The sequence below is a fragment of the Nycticebus coucang genome, chromosome 8 (assembly GCF_027406575.1).
Source record: "Nycticebus coucang isolate mNycCou1 chromosome 8, mNycCou1.pri, whole genome shotgun sequence".
Lineage (NCBI taxonomy): Eukaryota > Metazoa > Chordata > Mammalia > Primates > Lorisidae > Nycticebus > Nycticebus coucang.
Window position 1 is genome coordinate 10,414,174 of NC_069787.1, and position 20,443 is coordinate 10,434,616.

At 46.3% G+C, this 20,443-nt stretch overlaps 1 protein-coding gene across 6 annotated transcripts in view; it reads left to right on the forward strand.

Annotated features, from left to right (window-relative positions):
* The window catches only part of SRGAP3 (SLIT-ROBO Rho GTPase activating protein 3), a 261,624-nt gene that overhangs the window by 14,061 nt on the left and 227,120 nt on the right, over nt 1-20,443 (forward strand). The window contains exon 1 of one of the 6 annotated variants that reach the window (XM_053599340.1): nt 16,884-17,003. The exons of the other annotated variants lie outside the window; for them this stretch is intronic. The gene's annotated coding sequence lies outside the window, so the exon portion shown is untranslated. Of the gene's footprint in view, nt 1-16,883; nt 17,004-20,443 lie in introns of those variants that run through there. 6 annotated transcript variants of the gene reach the window in all.

Genomic DNA, 20,443 nt, shown 5'->3' on the forward strand with positions numbered 1-20,443 from the left:
TTGAAAATTGCTGTTGGTGATTTTCTGCTATCGATTAGTGAAGCAGAATCATATTGGCTAAACTTATCTCACCATCATTATTTCCTGAGGTCTTTCAGATCTAGACAGAACCATCTTTCCATTTAGAGAAGGTCAGAAGTCATCACAATATTTAAGGGTTCGGGAAGATCAGTGCTTCTAAGAGAAACACACAATTCCAGGTGTCAAAGGTAAAAAATGGTTCCAGAAAAGGAATTTTGTAATAGTTATATTAAGGATGGTATCTACACTTGTGAGATGAGTGTTTTTAAGGTGAAATTAAAGCCAGAGATTGACTGAAGAGGACTGAAATCCGCTTTGGTTGGATAGAATTAAGTAAGAATTAAGGCACTTATAAAATGCAGGTTCCTGGGGCCCACTTCAGTCATAGAAGTTGATGAGCCAAAAAATGGAATGTGGAAGGAGGACCATACTCTGGATGAAATCGCCTAGAGTTTGAATTGTGGCTCCCCGTGAATCAGCTGAGTGACTTTGGAAGCTAAGTCGTTTAATTTTTCTAAGCACTGGTTTTCTTATTTGAGAAAAGGAATCTGGGCACAGTGGCTCACACTTATAATCCTAGCACTCTGGGAGGCTGATGCAGGTGGATTGCTTGAGCTTAGGAGTTCAAGACCAGCCTGAGCAAGAGCAAGGCATGGTCTGTACTAAAAATAGAAAAACTGAGACAAGAGGATCGCTTGAGCCCCTGAGTTTGAGGTTGCTGTGAGCTATGGTCACGCCATGGCACTCTACTGTGGGCAACAAGAGTGAGACTCTGTCTCAAAAAAAAAAAAAGAAAGAAAAAAGGAGGATAATCATATCTCACAGTGTGTGTATGTGTGTGTACAAACATGTGTGTGAATTAATTGAAATACATGTCAGAATTTCCAGCGCAGTGCTTGGCACGCAGTAGCCTTCATTAAATATTGGAAATACTCCCTAAACCAATAAGGGTGGCACCAGCATTTGGAGTCCTAGACAGCGAGTGAACCCAAGCCTACAGGTGAAGCCATTTGTAAATGTACCTGTTTGGAAAGGACAGTGAGATGGGGCAGCCGTAAGGACATCAGTGGAGGGGAGTTGCCAGCATGGGCAGCTGGGGAAAGAAAGTTCTAGTAAGTGGTAGGCAGGCCTGGTGCTTTTTTCTCCCATTGTAATGTTTCTCCTAGTGTGGTTTCCAGCCACCTGCATCAGAATCATGTGGGAGGGACTTGTATGAAATTTGGATTCTGGGATTTTGCCCCAGACCTATCAAATCAGAATCTCTGGGGGGTGGGCCCCAGGAACCTGCATTTTATAAGTGCCTTCGATTTCATAGACTTGAAGTATTTGCCCTGGACTGTAGTAAAACTCACTAACCTGGCTGTGTATCTTTTTTTTTTTTTCCTAAGACAAGAGAACATTTAATAATTAAGTAGACTGAGCAAGGGGGAAAACAGCACCCATAGTGTATGTACATACTACGATTCCATCTTTAAAAAATGACAAGGAGTGTGTCTTTGTATATTCGGGTGTGTATAAAAACAGCCTGATCATTCTTTTTTTTTTTAATTTAATTTAATTTTATTTTTTTGGCCGGGGCTGGGTTTGAACCCGCCACCTTCGGCATATGGGACCGGCGCTCTACCCCTTTGAGCCACAGGCGCCGCCCCAGCCTGATCATTCTTACTGATTGGAATTGATCTGGATGAGGGCAGGATGGTAGGGACAGAGAACAGGGGAGAGGAGATTTATTTATCTTTGTAAGTCCCTTCAGTGTTGACTGACTTCTAAAAAGCTTTAGAAGATTTCTATTTAAAGAACCCAGCAAGTTGATAATAAGTAAGAACGTTGATAAAATTCCTGCTAAAGGGGATGCTCAGACATCAGCTGAACAAGGGGAGGGGAGGGGAAGGGAAGGCCCTGTGAGAGATATTTTAGTTATGCTTAACTTACTGTGGTGTGTATTATAAATTGCTAAGAATGATTGCTGAAATGAAATGTACTATTAACCTGGATTATTCCCCTGTGTAGTGAGGAAAGTGTTTTTCCATCCTTTTTCAAAATTCTGAAGGATGGATATAGGGGTAGAAAAGTCAAGCCCAACCTTTTATTTATAGGGTTTAAATCAGGGGCCATCGTGGTGCCAGAGTCTGGGATTTAGAATCCTAAGACCTGATTTTCCATCTCTCGCCTGTCTTCGGAGCAGATCACATCTCCGTAATGCATCTTGGCTTCCTCATCTGTGAAATGAGGACGTGATCTACCTTCAGGGTAGCTGCTGTGAGGATCAGACGAGGTGGTGTGTGAGAAAGTAAACTCCAGTGCTGTGGCAATGCTCGTTATTTCTATTTTTTGTCTAGCTCCTCCCCTGGATGTGGTGCTATTCCAGTGAGGTTGTTTATGTGTCTGTCTCCCTGTGAGCTCATTGAGTGTGCAGAGGCCTTGTTTTATTCATTCCTGAATTCTTGTGCTTCGTGCCTGCCACACAGGAGGCATTCAAAGCAAGCTCTGGAATAGCTATCAAGGAGAGAAAAAGACATGCACGGTTCGTTTTAGGCCTATAAAAATATGAAGATAGCCGTTCATGATCTTTCACATCTATTTAAAGGAATCAAAAAAAAAAAAAAAAGAAATTCATCCAAGCAAGTCCACAACAGAAATGATATTGTAGGAGAAAATAAAGAACTTCATTAAGGAAAATTTAATTGCCCAGTGTTCTAAAGAGACAGAGCCGTCTCTCCATTCCCATTACTATCAGATGTGTGGCGGCCATTTCCGGGGGGGTGGGGTGGGGGGGCGGGGGCAGGAGGAATGAAAAGGAATTATTTAAAGGCAAATCCTGAGACTCCTGGAGAAAAGTCTCCCAAGAAATGGGAATCGCCCTCCTGGATAATCACTTTCACTACTGTTTTCCAGAGCCCCAGAATACGTCTTCTCTGGGCTCTGCAGACAAAGGCTGTCTTTGGCCTCTACTCCAGACCTTGGCCAATAAACCACAAAGTCTCTTATTTCCCCTGGAAGTGGGAAAACTTCCAGTTGCTTCACAAAACTGGAAGGATCATGTGGGTTCAGTTTTTGAGGGACTGGAGGGGCCCCCCTATAGTCAAGGGACCCCAAGACCTTGATCATTATCTTGTGACTAAGGGGGGCGGGGGGAGGGGGTTAGGAAGGAGAGGGGCAGCCTCAGCTCTGGTCCTCTGGCCCCTGTCCTGTACTGCCCTAAATCTGAATCTGCATTTTCCTCCCTGTCTCCTGTTTCAGTTTCCTGAGCACAGGCCCGCCCGATAGCCCCGTTAGATGGGTTCATAGCTGAACAAGTGCTGATTCTTGCACAGAGAGACCACTGTCAGCCTAGGTAAAGTCTCTAGTGACATGCCAAAAGGCTCTTCCCTGTTCAGTGTTTCAACTGAGTATTTGGATGAGGATGTGACCATGTCCATCCTTTCTGAGAACGTCAGGGAACCAAGGAAGGCAGGGTTAGTAACTGGGGACATGGCTGTGGGTACTGAACTGAGCAGGGTTTGCAGCCTAGTTACTTTCAGCTGTGCAGCTTTTGGTAAGTCTTTTCATTTCTTTTAGCCTTGCTATCCTCCTCTGTAGAGTGAAGATCATAATCAAATCCCCAAGGGTGATCTAAGGGGTTAAATGAGATAATGCCTGTAAAACCTTTAGCACAGTGCCTGATACAGTAGACACTATCTATTAATAACAAGTCACAGCTATAACAGTAACACTGCAGGCTCTGGAGTCTGTTAGATCTGGGCTTCAATTTCTGCCATTTGTTAGTTGTGGACAAGTTGTTTTTACCTTTCTGAAACTTCCCTTCCTCCTCTGTGATAGAGAGATAACAATACCTATCTTGGACATTGCTATCAAGCATTCAGACCAGAAGAGAGATACCCTGCTTCCCCCCAAATAAGACATCCTCTGAAAATAAGACCTCCTTACAGGAAAGATAAGATGTCCCCTGAAAATAAGACCTACCACATCTTTGGGGGCACACCTTAAAATAAGATACTGTCTTATTTTTGGGGAAACAGGGTAGTAGATGCTTAATTAACTGTGTTTAATTAAGAGAAAGAGCAAATCCTGTGGCAGACAGAACCAGAAAGAAGAAAGAGCTCAAGAGAACAGACGGAGGGGACTGACTCTAAAATGTGAAGTTTAGGTGGGGTGTGATGGCTCACACCTATCACCCCAGCACTTTCAGAGGTCATCGTGGGAGAATTGCTTGAGCCCAGGAGTTCGAGACCAGCCTGGGCAACGTAGCAGACCCTGTTTCTTGGGGGCATGTGTCTGTAGTCCCAGCTGCTCAGGAGGCTGAGGTGATAAGATGGCGTAGGTTCAAGAGTTTGAGGTGACAGTGAGATCCTGTCTCAAAAAAACAAAGTGAAGTTTAATCTGGTTTAACCCGCCAGATCTTGGAAAGAAAGTAAACTTTTTTTGCATCTTAAACTCTAAGAGGAATTTCTCTCATGAATGTGAGGTTTGACAATTAAGTTTGCAAACTCATCCTAGAAAGTGAACTTAATTGTCTTAACTCGTAGCTAGAGGTGTGGTTAGGATGCCTGACTGTAGACCCTGACACCATCTTGTCTCTCATCCAGGAGGCTCTTGGCTCCTCTCCAAGAGATACCAGAGAGAACCACAGGAGGAGGCCACTGCCTGGGAAAGGAAGTCTTGTCCCTAAGCTGTGACTAACACCCAGGGCAGAAGTGCAGAATCCTGGTGAGCTGTTATCCATGTGGAGAGCTCCTTTGGCCTGGGTAGGGGGCATGCAGGCCTTCCTCCTAGCTCAGACCTGAACCTTGGCCCCATTGCTCCAGGGTAACCGAAGCTGGTCTGGAGTACATCGACCTGTGGGGAGAGCTGGAGTATCTGATCCTTTTCCTGTAGGGACAAGTCTAGATAACTGGCCCCACTTCTTTCCCACTATGAGGCCTAACTGGTTCTAAGGAGAAAAGGGAGAATCAAAAGTCTGGACCCACCCAGACTTAACCTTTGACCTCCTTAGAAGTAGAGCCTCTGGGAATTCTGGTCTACAAAGGTATCCTTGAACCTGGCCAGTCCGTAGTGTCACTTTCTCTTTCAGCGGATGGATATCTACGCACTTAATCATGATCTCTGCATGGGGAGGAGTAGGCGGAGTTGGCTTTCACCTTGCTGAGGTCACCCATCTCCCTCCATCTCCAACCTTGTCCATCTTTCTTCTCTTGGTCCCAAGAACTTAACAGCCAAGGCTGTGACTAACTCAGGGTGTGGCCGTCTCCCTCTGCAGAAGCAATCAGTGAAGTCCAGTCCACATCCTCAGCACTGCCCCCCAGAGTGCCGACTGTGCAGCCAGGAGCTGGGTAGTTGAGCCCCCAAGGATTTAGGAATGCCTCTTTGAGGTCCTTCCCCATCTCCAAATGTTTGAACCATTTCAGGACTTAGTAGCAGAAAAATTCAACTTATTTTTTTCAGACCGACACTAAGCATCAAACCAGAGGTGGTCTGCAGGTCATTGGTGTATTTTGTTGACATGCACAACAAAATCGGGCAGCTTCCTATACGTATGTGAAGTTCTGACTCTTTGAAAACAAATTTGGCCACATCAGTGCTCATTTTTGTCTGGCAACCAACCTGCCAGTGCTGACCAGCAGCCCCTGTTGTTAGAGCCCATGTGCTCTTGACCTCCTACCACTCCTGGCCCAGGAGCTTGTGGGTCCCACCATCCCTTCTCTCACACCCACTGCTTCACCCGTTTACCTAAGTTGCCTGGTTTCTGCAGGCGTTTGGGTTTGCCTCTTTTGGATTAGGCCAAGAAGTTGTAGTCTATTCTGTCTCAGATCATGCTCCTCAGACTGTACTGTGTGAACTGCGTGACAGTGTAACAAACCATTCAATGCATTCAATATCTGTGATAGAAAAAAACGCCTCCCACTTGCCACTGTCCTTTTGAATTTTGTGATGGAGACACCCCTGTCTTTTTTTTTGTTGTTGTTGAGGCAGGGTTTCTGTCTGTGGCCAGGTTGGACTGCTGTAATGTCATAAGAGCTCACTGCAACCTCAAACTCCTGGGCTCAAGTGATCCTCCTGCCTCAGCCGCCTCCAGAGTAGCTTGCAGACTGATGGGACCACACCTGGCTGATTTTTTTTTTTTTGGTAGAGACAGAGTCTTGCTAAGTTGCTCAGGCTATCTTGAACTCCTGACTTCAAATGATCCTTCTGCCTTAGCCTCACAAATTACTGGGATCATAGGTATGAGCCCTTGCATCCGACTCCTGTCATTATTTCAAGTAAAATCTTTTTCACTTCTCCTTAAGGATGAATTTGAAGTTAGAGTCAAGAACAAGACATTCTCCCCCAAGCAGAAGTGCTGTTGTTGTGTTTTCCTTTGACTTTCCCCTTGAGGGTAATGAAGGAAAGGGTCTTTAGGTGTTTTAGGCCGATATGGACCCAGTGATGTTGCGGATGGCATCCTTAGTTGCCCTTACAGTAGCCACCATAATGCATTTTCTGTAGTTAAAAATCCCTCAATGTACATTGATAGGTTTAACTCCAAAGCACAGTTCATGAAAAGCAATTGTGTCCAAACAACGTGGCCCAAGGACTTTGCACTGGACTGTGAAGTCAGTCAGACCTAGGACTGAATCCCAGCGTTATCGTTTACTAATTGCTTGACTTTGGGCAAGTCGTCTCCCCTCTCTATGCCTTGGTTTCTTCCTCCTTCAAAGTGGGCCCCTGGTTGGCCTCTTGCAAGGATTCAGTGAGATAATCCATGCTCAGTGCTTACCGAGCTCTGGACCATGCCCCACCCGCATTAAGTACTCACTGTTCTTATTCTTACCCAGAGTGTGAAGGTTTGATTCAATTTAAGAGTGAAATTTAGAACATCCACAGCAGAACAGACAGCTTGCAGGCAACATTAGACCCACTAGTGTGTTTTGTTTGGCTTTCGCTGCATTTACAAAAATGAATTAATTATTTCCAACATTTAAAAATCAAGATAGTTAAAAAAAAAAAAACCACCCAGGACAGTTCACATGAAAATCCAGAATCCTGGTATCTCTTGCAAAATGGGAAAATCTAGGAATATTGGGCCTTCATTCTTAGAGGCAAAAATTGGCTGTCCCCTTCCAGGTAGGGAGGGGGGTCTGGTTTGTGCCAGTGGCTTCTCCTCCCCTTCTCTCTTCCTCCCCACCCCACCTCTTTCACTCATTTCTGTGGCCTGCTCAGCTTTTGTGGTCATTTGAGTTTTTTGATCTGGAGGAATGGATCAACCTTCAGTCAACCCTCCATAAATATTTTCTCCTGCAGACGGGCTTTGGAGAAGGTAAACAGCAGCTTGTACTCCCTGGCAGGTGCCACAGAGCCATCTGTGTTATCTATGAAATGCATAGCCATTGGCTTCAAAAGTCCTTAGGGCAGAGGATAGGTCACGGTCCTCTTAAGAGAATCTGGGAAATTAACAAAGATTTGTACCTGTGAACGGATGGCTGCCTCATCACACGTGTAGGTGGGCTGAAACTTAATGAGGAAAAAGCCTTGTCCTTGTATCTGAAAACCCAGCTGGCCCAGTACAGACTGGGGAGAGATGAGCTTAGCAGCAGCACTTGTGAAAAAGACTTAAGGTTCTCTTTGACAAGGAGTTTTGGTGTGAGTCACCACGAGGCAGCTGCCAAAAAACCTAATCTGATTTTGGGCTGCGTTTATAGAAGTCTAGAGTCTGGAAGACCTTTCTAACAATTAGAGCTGTCTTGAAACAGGCAGGCAGCCTCAGGAAGCCTTGATCTCCCTGGTGTAGGAGGATGTGCTCCAGGCTGGGTGATGGGCCCCTGGAAAAGATTGTCAGAGCAGGGACGCAGGCATCAGAGGCAGATTTGTTCCAGGTGACATAAAAGGTCTCTGCCAACCCTGAGAGTCTCTGCTTTCTGTAGCCCAGTAGAGGACAATCATGTCCATAACAATAGCAAAACACACGCTTGCTTTCTGCTAGAGGAAAGCAGGGCTCCTTGAAGAGGTTCAAAATGGAACTGTGAACTCTCAGTTCCTACCAAGTAACTTGGGCAACAGATGCCACTGCCCCTACCCCACCCTGGGCCCCCCACTTTATTTCTCAGAGATGGGGGCAGGGTCTGTTCTGCACATTACTGGTGACTTTTTTATGCAGAGCTTGCAGACGGATGGCACACAGGCCAAATGCAGCCCTCAGATGTGTTTTATTTGGCTTGTACTGTGTCTTTTAAAAATGTGAATTAGATGCTAACATGTAAAATTGAGGAGATTTCACACACATCTGGATTTCCAGCACCTCTTAAAGGAGTCAGAAAGGGCTGGTAGTGCCCGGCGGCGTTCCCATGTGGTGGCATTGGCTGGAGGTGAACCCAGTCACCCTTCTGTGACACGAACCAACCTCCCACTCAGCCCTGGCCCTCAGCCCCCACCTCTCCTTCCTGCCCCGCCTGCCCACTGCCTACGTGTCCCACCCTTGCAGGCATTGGAGTTTGTGACTTCTGGTGGCCTGGTTTGTTTTTGAGGCTCTGGACTGTTGCAAGCATTCTTAAGGTGCCATTGTGGGACTTCACAATGTCCAGGCTTGAGCAACTGGAGTCCATGGGCTAGTTCAGGGGTCCTCAAACTGCGGCTCGCGGGCCACATGAGGCGGTGTGATTGTATTTGTTCCCGTTTTGTTTTTTTACTTCAAAATAAGATATGTGCAGTGTGCATAGGAATTTGTACATAGTTTTTTTTTTTTTTTAAACTATAGTCTGGCCCTCCAATAGTCTGAGGGACAGTGAATTGGCCCCCTGTTTAAAAAGTTCGAGGACGCCTGGGCTAGGGGGTGGTGGGAGGGGAGGGGTTTGGGGAAGCAGAGGGAGCAGATCTACCTTTACAGCTCCTCTAAGAAAGTACCGTGGCTCACACACAGCCCACAACTCTTTCATCTCAGCAGACACCCCTCGCTGTTTTCTGAATGGCTCCAAGGCCTCCAGTGGTTTCCCTAACAGTGACCCAGATCTTCATCTTGTAACTCTGGGAGCTGTGCAGAACAATGCTGTGCAGAACAAGGGCTGCTCTCCACAGCAAAGCCTGCTGGGTGGCTGCAGATACCGGGCTCCTCTCTTGCTGGCTGGCAATCCTCCCCTGGAGAAGATATTGTCGTGTGGGGTTTCGGGGAGTGCAGAGAGACAGGTGGACTTACTGGAGGTGGTTGAGATGGAGCCGCTTTCAGACGGGTGCCAAGTTTTACACGAGGCACCATCCTCACCGGCTCCAGGCTGAGACCTCTCTGTACTTCCTTGCCCAGCCAGCCACCCCCTCATGGGGCCTCAGGCTTATCCCTTAGGAAGTGCCCTGCTGGTTCCAGTTTTGTCTCATGTAGACGTAGGGTCTCGTCTGTGTCTGTGGAATAGCCATCTGGTGGCAATTTTGTGTTTTTACTACAGTTGCCTCAGCATGTTCTTTAATCGAGTTACCCTTTGGGTTTAATTTCCCTTCCACCTTACCCCTAATCTCTCCTTTCAAAGACTTGCCCTTTCTTAGGGCTGTTCTTCCATAGACATGAAGATATTTGTGAATTGTGGCAATTTGGGGTAGGTGTTGTCTGCCCAAATGGGAATGGCAGGGATGGCCTACAGTCACTTGGCATTTGGAAGATGCCATGTCTGGGTGGAGGGACAAGATGCGCGTCGCCATCTGACCTGCCTGCAGAGGGCTAAGTTTGCAGGGTAGAGGATGTGTGGGTGGCGTTCCCAGATGTCCATCTTCCTTTGCACATTCTTCCTTCCACCCGCTTTGTCACTCTCTCCACTCTGTGTTTTGGAAGATGTGGTGATGTCCCACTTGTAAATAGCAGGACATCTCGACACACGTGTCTCTGCCGCTTCCTAGTTTGTCCTGACCTGTTAGCCTCTCCTGGGTGCTCCCATAGTTTTGAATCAGAAAGAGACAAGTCTTGTGTCTAAATGAGTAGGTATTCTGTAGAGGGGCTGAGGGCATAGGGCATAGAATGTGCACATGTGGGGTGTAAAGAGGGGTCTACTATTTGGGTGGGGTGGGGAGGAATGTCAGGCCTTCCCTTGTGCGGGAACATCTGTACCTTGCAGAACTCCGTGGTTGGCGACATGGCTTTGCATGGAGAAACGATCTATCTGGAGCCTGTTTCACTCCTGTGTAGTGTGGGAAGCTAATCAAAACTTCAAGAGAAGTGCCTGTCTTCCGTGCAGAATCAAGATTAATCGATGTTATTTAATGGAAACAAATCGAATCTCACAGCAACCCTTCCCATTAAGCATACAGTCACATGCTTTTCTATGAGGGCCAGGATGGTTCTTCAGAATCAGCAGGTTCTTGGAAACAGTTGACTCCTTGAAGCCATTTGTATCTGTCCACAGAGTGGATCGTGGGGAATGGAGAGAAAATGCCTTTGGAACATCTAATAAGTAACTGGGGGGAATGGGCAATCTTCACATGCCTTGAGGTTTGCATAGCACAGTTACATCAGATTACGCTTGATCTTTGTAACAACCCTGGGATGTAGGTGCAGTTGGGGTGACTATTTTCTCTAATTTACAGATGCACAACTTCTCTTGACTTTGAAACATTAGTCCCTCAAGATAACAACTTCTTTTGACTTTGAAACATTAGTCCCTCAAGATGTCTGTGTTCAGGGTGGCGCCTGTGGCTCAGTGAGTAGGGCGCCAGCCCCATATACCGAGCGTGGCGGGTTCAAACCCTGCCCCGGCTGAACTGCAACCAAAAAATAGCCGGGCGTTGTGGTGGGCACCTGTAGTCCCAGCTGCGCGGGAGGCTGAGGCAGGAGAATTGCGGAAGCCCAAGAGCTAGAGGTTGCTGTCAGTCCTGTGGCATCATGGCACTCTACCGAAGGCGGTAAAGTGAGACTCTGTCTCTACAAAAAAAAAAAGAAAAAAGATGTCTGTGCTCAAGTTAAGTGTAGGAAATACTCCAGTGTGTTTCCTTCTTAGAGATTCCTAGCTCACCTCTCTATATTAAAGGGTCTGATAAGTCCTGCAGAAAAAAAAATCTACTTAATCCATTGTTACCTGAACTCATTAACCTAGGTGCTATTTTTACTTATATGTATCTTCTAGATATACTAACTTTTTCTGTAAAGGGCTGGAGAGTAAATATTTTAGGTTTTGTGGGCCATATGTTCTCTGTTGCAACTACTCAACTGTGCTGTTGTACAAAAACATCCATCCGCAGACAATAGAAAAATAAATGGATGTGGCTGTGTTCCAATAACATTTTATTTGCAAAAATAGGCTGGAGGCCAGTTTTGACTCGGGGCTGTAGTTTGCTGACCTCTCTTCTGAAATAAGCATCCTGCTGTACATTTTTTTTTTACAAAATGCTGCTTTAAATGTCCAGCGCATCCTGGACTCGCAGCCCCCAGAACAGCTGATGTGGTGGCAATGCCTTGTTGAATGTGGCTCAGAGGTTGAGTGCCTTGCTCAAGGTACATGACTGCTGAGTGCTGTCACAGACACGTCATCCAGGCTGTTGACTATAAATTCTATTTCTTTGCATTGTTCTCTTTTTGGAGTGAAAGGTTTTTATTTCAAAGCACTTAATGGAAGATACTAAATAGAAGATTCACCAATGCTATTTGACTAGAGATCCGTGGTGATAAATCAGGAATATGGTCAATCACTGTGCCAGGATTTACTGAACAATGGTCACATGCCCTTGCTTTAATCAGGACATTGGATTGCAAGCAACAGAAACCAACTGAAGCTGGTGGTAGTAAAAATGGAGCGTATTAAAAAGATGCAGGGTGTCCTGTAGAACCCAGGTGAGGAAATGCAGTTGGCCCCGAGATGATCTGGGACCAGGAACTGGGGTGGTAGGCGGCCCAGTTTGTTCTAGATATCAATAGATGTTTTTTCTCTCATTTTGCCTTCTCTCTGCATATCTGCTTCATCCTTCCTTCCCAGGACAAGCTATTTCGATCTTTGGACTGTATAATGGGTAGATAATGCTTGCCTATAGTTCTCAAGTTCATGTTTCAGTCGGAGGTAAACCTATGGCAAGACTGAAGACTGCCTCTCACTCACATTCTCTCTCACTTGCTCCTTTTTCTCTTCGCCCACTTCAACGTTGTGGGGAAGGGAGTCTGATGGGCTCACATCGGTCATCCCTAAACCCGTCACTGTGGTCGGTGGGTGGGATCAACTACACAAGCTTCCCCTGTTGGTGGGGCAGGCAGTTTTCTTTCTTTCTTTCTTTTTTTTTTTTTTTTTTCAGTTTTTGGCCAGGGCTGGGTTTGAACCCACCACCTCCAGCATATGGGGCTGGCACCTTACTCCTTTGAGCCACAGGCCCACCCGGGGCAGGCAGTTTTCAAAGACGAGGGGCTACTGCAGGGCTGCCCTGGCTGGCTCTGAGTGGGCGCGCAGTCAAGAAGAATCTTTTATCTCCTGAAATTTATAAACTAGTTGGGAAATAAAACAAATGCATAGCAGTGTCATATGGGCTAAGTTGTTTCATTAGACAGTGAAGACGATTATAGTTATCAATAGGGGCTAATTTGGCTATATAGACACTGAGTGCAAAAAGAGAGACAGGGAAGCTGGGTGAGCTGACAGCATCAGGAAGGGCTAGCTCTGATGGGCAAGGGGAAGTCCAAGTCGGCAGGTGTTAGCTCTGACAACAAGGGGAAGTCCAAGCTGGCAGGTGCATGGCCTAGTCATGGGGACATTCAGGAATGAGACTCAGACATTGGGGACTAAAGTAGATGCTGTCGCCAGTCAGGTGGTACAAGATTGAGAAGGTGGGAAACCCCAGGGGTCTGCAGTGGGCCCTAGGGCAGCGGCAGGACTACAGAGTTACTCTTCCTTCTCTAGGCCATCTTCTTCCCCGTCCCCTCATTCACACTTTGCTCAGGACCTCACCGCTGATGATTAGCTAATCATGTAGGGAGCCAGTGATGGATGTGGCTTTCGGTGCCACCCCATTTTAGTGATGTTTGCATTGGGGCAGACACCGTAAATGCCTTGATCTGAAAGCATGACAGTAAAGACACTAAGCCCAATGTCAAGGGTCCCATCTGTGCCGCTTTGTGGAGAGAAGTTTTGTTTGGAGATACAATGATCAAACAAGATGCCTGCAGTCCAACAGCAAGGGAGCTCAAGCCTTGCGCTTGAACGCTTTGGGAGCAGCAGATGTTGGGCGGTGTCTTTAAGGAGGAAAGAGCCGCCAGTGGAGGCACGATCTGAGGGCCGGGTTAGCTTCAGAGAAGGCCCCTCTTGATGTTTGCAGCCTCTCTTAGAGGTGGGTGGAAAACTTGGAGGACTTGGAGTCAAGTTGGAAGATCTGGATGTGATTCCTAAAATATTTATTTTGTATTTTTTTTTTTTGTAGGGACAGGGTCTCGCTTTATGGCCCTTGGTAGAGTGCCGTGGCATCACACAGCTCACAGCAACCTCCAACTCCTGGGCTTAAGCGATTCTCTTGCCTCAGCCTCCCAAGCAGCTGGGACTACAGGCGCCCGCCACAACACCCAGCCATTTTTTGGTTGCAGTTCAGCTGGGGCTGGGTTTGAACCCGTCACCCTCGGTATATGGGGCCAGCGCCTTACCAACTGATCCACAGGCGCCGCCCCCTAAAATATTTTTTAATTGATACATAATAATTGTATATATTATGGGGTGCACGTGACATTTTGATATATGCGTACAATGTGTAATGATCTAATCAGGCTGTTCAGGATATCCGCCACCTCAAACATTTATCATTGCTTCATATTGTGAGCATTCCAAACTTGGCTTCTAGCTATTTTGATACATACAGCATATTATTGTGAACTCTAGTTACCCTTGTCTGCTATGGAACTTAGAACTTATTTCTTCTGTTAAGTTTGTATCCATTCACTAACCTCTTTTCATTTCCCTGTCCCACCCTCACACCCTTCCTGGTTTCTATCATTCCACTCTAGCTCCATGAGATCAAGTATTTTTCAGCTCCCACGTGTGAGTGAGAACATGCATTACTTGTCTTTCTGTGCCTGGCTTATTTCACTTTATTTTATTTTATCTTACTTTTTTGAGATAGAGTCTCCCTTTGTTGCTCTGGGTGGAGTGCTGTGGCGTTATAGCTCACAGCAACCTCAACCTCTTGGGCTCAAGTGATCCTCTTACCTCAGCCTCCCAAGTAGCTGTGACTATAAGCACCTGCCACAACACCCAGCTTGTTTTTCTGTTTTTAGTAGATATGGGGTCTTGCTTTTGCTAGGGCTGGTCTGGAACTCCTCAGCTCAAGCAATCCACCTGCCTCAGCCTCCCAGAGTGCTAGGAATACCTAGCCACCTGGCCTTGGCTTATTTCACTTAACATGACAACCTCCAATTCCATCTATGTTGCTGCAGAAGACAGACTTTTTCTTGGTTAATGGCTGAATAGTATTCTACTGTGTGGCTGTGCATTCTCAGTCTTTTACTGCTCATTGTGTGGGTTACTCCATTCCTCACCTCCCTGAATGGAGGAGTCGTAGCATCGTGGTGACAGCCCACAGGCCTGTCCCTGCCACATGCATTTTAGGTGCTCAGTACCTGCAGTTATATTGGAACCTGTGAACCACAGACTCTGCCCTAACGCAGGAACTCGTGACAGCCACAAAGCTTCCCCCTGGAACTTCCTGTAACAAGGGACTTCCCTCCTCATAAATTAGACCATCCCATTGTTGGAAAGGTTTGCCAGAAAGGTCTTCCTTGAATGGAACGGCACAATACCTCTGTCTTTTGGGACAAACCAGAGTCAGTCTAGGCTGGCTGATTCATGGTAATGCTTTCATTACATGAAGAAAGTGTTCATGCACTCCTAAGTCAGGGATGGGAAAGAGTTTTTACCGGATGTGCCAGCTGCGATGGATTGGCAATGGTTGCTGGAGGGATGTGAGGAGAAGTAATCTGAGGCTGTGTTCCAGGAGCGGGAAGAAGCATCATGGCTGCTGTGGGTCTGGGGCTGGCCGTGTGGCAACCATGCGGGGCACGTGTTCTCTGCTCTCACGCTTGGATTCTTCCCTCATGCTTTAGCTGACTTACTCTCACCTCTGGGCTCTTTTTCTGGCCATACTTCAGCTTAGCTACGTTTAAAAAGCCATCTGGCTGTCACCTCTTCCACCTAATTCATTTTGAGGGTGGATTTGACCAATCTGGCTGGGCTGAGGCTTTCCTACAGCATTGCTTTCTGGGATATCTTCCCAAATAGAGGAGGACCATTTGGGGTCTTCATTCCACTAATAAACCCTCCATATTACTGATGCCCCCTTAAAATCTGGAGCCTGAGCAAAGCACTGTCTTTCCGAAGTATTTTGAATAATATGGAGCCCAGTGAGACTAAGAACCCCCTTGATCCTGTTAATGCGGCTTAAAGGCTGTGTTAGCTTTTTCCCTGTGTTGGTAAGGCTGAAGCTCTGGAGCACTCCCTCACTGGGTTGGGGCGGGCAGGAGAGCCAGATGCAGTGGGGCCAGCATCTCCTTGTGTCCCCTCTCTTTCTCTGTGACTCTTTCAGTGGTGTGGCTTCAACAAGTCTGGGGCCTGTGAGGGTGACATGTAGCCCCAGCACAGTGAGGTCCGAAGGGCACAGGTCCAATGTCACAATGAAGTTGTCTGCCCTAAAGGTCCCCGGACCACTGTCAGTCCTTGAAGTGTCCCCCAGTCTGGAGCAACATGAAGAAAATAGGGACAACACAGCGATTGCCCCATGAAGTTAATAGTATACAGTTAAAGATCTGCCCTTTATTCTAAATTATGTTCTTTCTGTGTGTGGGTGTGGGTGTGTGTGTGTGTGTGAAAGAGAAGAACAAGTGCCAGCCTTGTCGATTTTTTTTTTATTATAGTAAAAGACAGATAACATAAAACTTACTATCTTAACTATTTAAAATGTATAGTTTGGTGGCACTGGATACATTCATCATATTGTGCAACGGTCATCACCATCCATCTCCACAACTCTTTTTGTCTCGTAAGACTGAAACTAGCAACCCAGCTAACAGTAACTCCCCATTCACTCCCATGTCCTGCACCCCTTGGCATCCACTAGTCTACCTTTGTCTGTGTGATTTGACTGCTCTAAGTATCTCATGTCAGTGGAATCCTGCAATATTTGTCCTTTTGTGTCTGGCTTACTTAGCATAATGCTTCAAGGTTCATCCACATCAGAATTTCCTTCCTATTTAAGGATGAATAACATTCCATTGTATGCATGGTCCACATTTGTTTATCCATTCATCTGGCGATGGGCACTTGGGTTGCTTCCATGTTTTGACTACTGTGCTATGGCCTTGTCAATTTCTAGCCATGGCTCAGGCAAGTGCCTTAGACCCCCCCACTCCCTCTGTTTCTTCCTCTGTTAAATTGGATTGTGTCCTTTGCACAAGATTGCTGTAAGACAGGGGTCCTCAAACTTTTTAAACAGGGGGCCAGTTCACTGTCCCTCAGACCGTTGGAGGGCCGGACTATAGTTTAAAAAAAAAAAACTATGAACAAATTCCTATGCACATTGCACATATCTTACTTTGAATTAAGAAAAAAACAAAATGGGAACAAATACAATATTTAAAATGAAGAACAATAAAGTTAAATCAACAAACTTACCAGTATTTCAATGGGAACTATGGGCCTGCTTTTAGCTAATGAGATGGTCAATGTCTGGTTCCATATTTGTCACTGCTAGTCGTAACAAGTGATGCAAGGGTGCACCAGTTAGTCCTGAGACTGAGAGGAGGAGTGAGAGACAGAGAGGAGGGGAGTCGGAGAGTGCGGTGCACATTCCACACATGCGCACTGTAGCAGGGCAGGCAGCGGTGGCAAAAACACCCGAAGGGCCCGATCAGGGTCCTCTGTGGGCCACATGTGGCCCGCAGGCTGTAGTTTGAGGACCCCTGCTGTAAGAATTATTGTTTGTGCCAGGGTGTAGCAGCCAAGTTATTTTTGGTAACACTCAGCTGCAGCATTTCCTGGGGCACCTGCTCTGTGGACATTCTGCTTCACCAGCCTGAGGTAGGGAGGAAGGGGGGAGAGGGCTCAGAGAGTGACACAGAAATGATAGGGATTGGGGTGGGGATTCTGTGGGGCCTTTTGGGCAGGGCAGTTCTTCATTGTGGGGACTGTCCCACAATGCTGGCAGTAGTCATCGTAACAACTTAAAACTACCCCTATAAGTTTTGCATTCCTCTTAGTGGGGTGATCCTGCCTCTAGGTGAGAAGCAGGGGCTGAGTGTTTTGGAAGGGTCTGTGGAAGTAAGCACAGTGTGGGAAAGAGAAGGCTGAGAGTGGCCTGGTGGGCTGATACTTCTGACACGTGCACGCTCATAATGGTGTTTGTGTTAGTCAGGGTTTTCTGGATAGATAGAACCAACACGCACACACATACACACACACACACGCACATGTGTGTGCATATATGTATGTACATATATGTACAGTAGCACCTCCATGATTAACCCCCTCCCAACATCGGCTACTTGCTTAAGTTGACCTAATTTTCATAGACCGGACATGCACCACATGTACATATCAGTCTAGCAGGGCTAGTTCCTTATGTTGATCACCACTGTATGGTGACCAGCTTGTTACTGTCCCTTGATCGGTCAACTTACAGAGGTTCTCCTGCATATGTGTGAATATTTGCATATGTATACCTGCATTCACATATATTATACATGGGGATTTATTGGGGGATTGGCTCACATGAAAATGGAAGCTAAGAAGTCCTGTGATAGGCCATCCATAAGCTCGAGAGCCAGGGAAGACAGTGGCGTGGCTCAGTCCAAGTTCAAAAGCCTCAGAACCAGGGAAGCCAGTGGTGCATCTCGCAGCCTGAGGGCAAAGGCCTGAGAACCTAAGGGCCACTGGGCAAGTCCCAGAGTGCAAAGGCCGCCGACCTGGAGTTCTGATGTCCAAGGGCAGGAGAACAAGGGCATCTCTAGCTCCAGGAGAGAGAACAAATTTGCCTTTCTTCTGCCTTTTTGTTCTATCTGCCACTGCAGCCAGTTGGCAGTGTTTGAGCACAGGGGTGTAAGGGGACCTTCTGGGAACACCCTCACAGACGTACCCCAGAGTAATATTTAACCAGCTATCTGGGTGTTCCTAATCCAGGCAAGTCGACCCCTAGAAGGAATCCTCGCAGTGCTGAACACAGAAGGAGCCTGGCGCTCTGGGCAGCAGGGGTCTCTGTCCAAGCTCCAACCTCCTTCTACCCAGTTGGAGGAACTTGATGACATTATTTCCCTTCTCTGGGCCTCACATGTAAAGTGAGGAGTTTGGAGAAGGAGGTCTTTCCAACTCTGTGTCTCCAGGAGTCTAAGGTTTAGATTGTAGTGAGCCCAAAGGAAGAAGGGCTGGTCACCTGCGGGTGTGGGTGGGAAAAGGTGAAATCTAACAGGGAGGCTGGAGTGGGGAGAGCTGCCCCGCTGCTGTTGCTTACTCGTTCCCTTTGTTTTGATTGTTTGCTAAAATTTAGTTCATTTTTGAGTATGGGCTAGAGTCACTCACTGTCATATTCAAAACATATAGAGTGTTAATCAATAGGCTGAAAAGTAAGTTTCCCTTCCCGCCACTCAGCTCGTTCTCCAAAAACCACTTCAGTTTATCCCCTCAGAGATATGTGACTCTCATTTTCTTTGAATGGGGACGCAGAAGACAGTTTTAAACATGTCTTGGTTGTTGTGCCTTTAACTTTCTGGTCTGAAGAGTGAGAAATTTGATCCTCCTGTAGCGTGTGGCTAGTTTCCTACAGTGTGTTTTTCTTATTAGTCATAGTTTCTTTTTGTGACTCTTGGATGAAGATGTGGACTTTTTCATTTCTCTTCCTAGTCCCTCTGCCCCCAAATTCTCTGTCCTTCATTTAAACCAGGGAATTCTGTGAGCAGAGATCAAAACAGAGAAATCAGAAGGGGCTTATTTTACGTAATTGTCTGTTTTGATGATTTCTAAAATGGCTTCATAGCTTCCTATTTTCTTTTGTCTTGGAGCTTAACTCAATCCTGCCAAGTAACTGCTTTGCTCCTTACCTAGCGTTTTTAAAGTTTTTGCGTAGTGAGTGGAAAGCACTGTTGGATGTTAACAGTAAACAGAAAAGAACTTTGGATTTGGTGGCAGAAAGCTTGGGCTTGAGTGCAAAGCAAACCTCTTTCTTGATGTGTGACCTTTGGTAAGCTGCTTGGCCTCTCTGAACTTCTGTTTCCTCATCTCTAAAATGAGGGTTATGCTACCATATGGATGTTTTGAAGGTTAAATAAGGCAGTGAATGTGAGTATTTTTTGTAACCTGTCAGGGGACTTACAATTATAATTATTATAATTTCTTCAGAAAATATTTATTAAGGCTGGGTGTAGTAGCTCATCCCTGCAATGCTAGTACTTTGGGAGGCCAAGGCAGAAGGATCCCTTGAGGTCAGCCTGAGCAACATAGCAAGACCCTTTTTGCTACAAAAAGTACAAAACTTAGCCAGTTAAGATGGTGCACATCTATAGTCCCAGCTACTCGGGAGGTTGAGATGGGAAGGTTGTAGCGAGCTATGATCATGCCGCTGCCCTTGTGTCTGGACAACAAAACAAGACCCTGTCTCCAAAAGCAAAATAAAACCAAATTATATTAAGCCTCTGTTGTGTTTTACATACCAGAAGAAAGAGTGGGAAATGTGCTTATATTCTGGGGAGTGTGTGTGTGTGCTTATGCTTATGATGGGGGTGATGGAAGGAAAGCAGAATGACAGTAAAAAGGATGATTAATAAACAGGATAAATTCAGATAAAAGTCACCATTATAAAGAAAGTAAAACAGAGTAATGGAACAGAGAATGAATGGAGGGGAGTGGTTTCTGATAAGAAATCGAGAGAAGTCTCTCCACTCTGGGAGGCTGAGGCAGGGGGATTGCCTGAGCTCAGGAGTTCAAGACCAGCCTGAGGAAGAGCGAGACCCCATCTCTACTAAAAATAGGAAAACTAGCCAGGAGATGTGGCAGATGCCTGTAGTCCCAGCTACTCCGGAAGCTGAAGCAAAAGGATCGCCTGAGCCCAAGTGTTTGAGGTTGCTGTGAGCTATGCCACGACGGCACTCTACCCAGGGCACAGACAGAATAAGACTCTTTCTAAAAAACAAAACAAAACAAAAAAGAAAAGTCTCTCAAAGTTGATGCCCAGATGCCAAATGGAAAGCTAGGGAAGAGAATCCATCCAGGCCTGGGGCAAGCATAGCAAGGTTAGAGAATTAGGGCAAGAAAAAGGGGGAAGGGAACAGCAAGAAAGTGGGTGCATCAGGAGCAAAGTGAATGAAGCAAGGAGTCACAAGAAGAGGTGGGAGGGGAATTCCAGAGAGGACGGAAGGCCATTGGTGGAATCTCACCTAATGTACACAATGTGAGGGTGTTCAGGATGTCTCCTGGGTGAAGGGCTCAACTATAACTTGAACTTGGACGTAGAAGTGAAAACAGTGTAACCT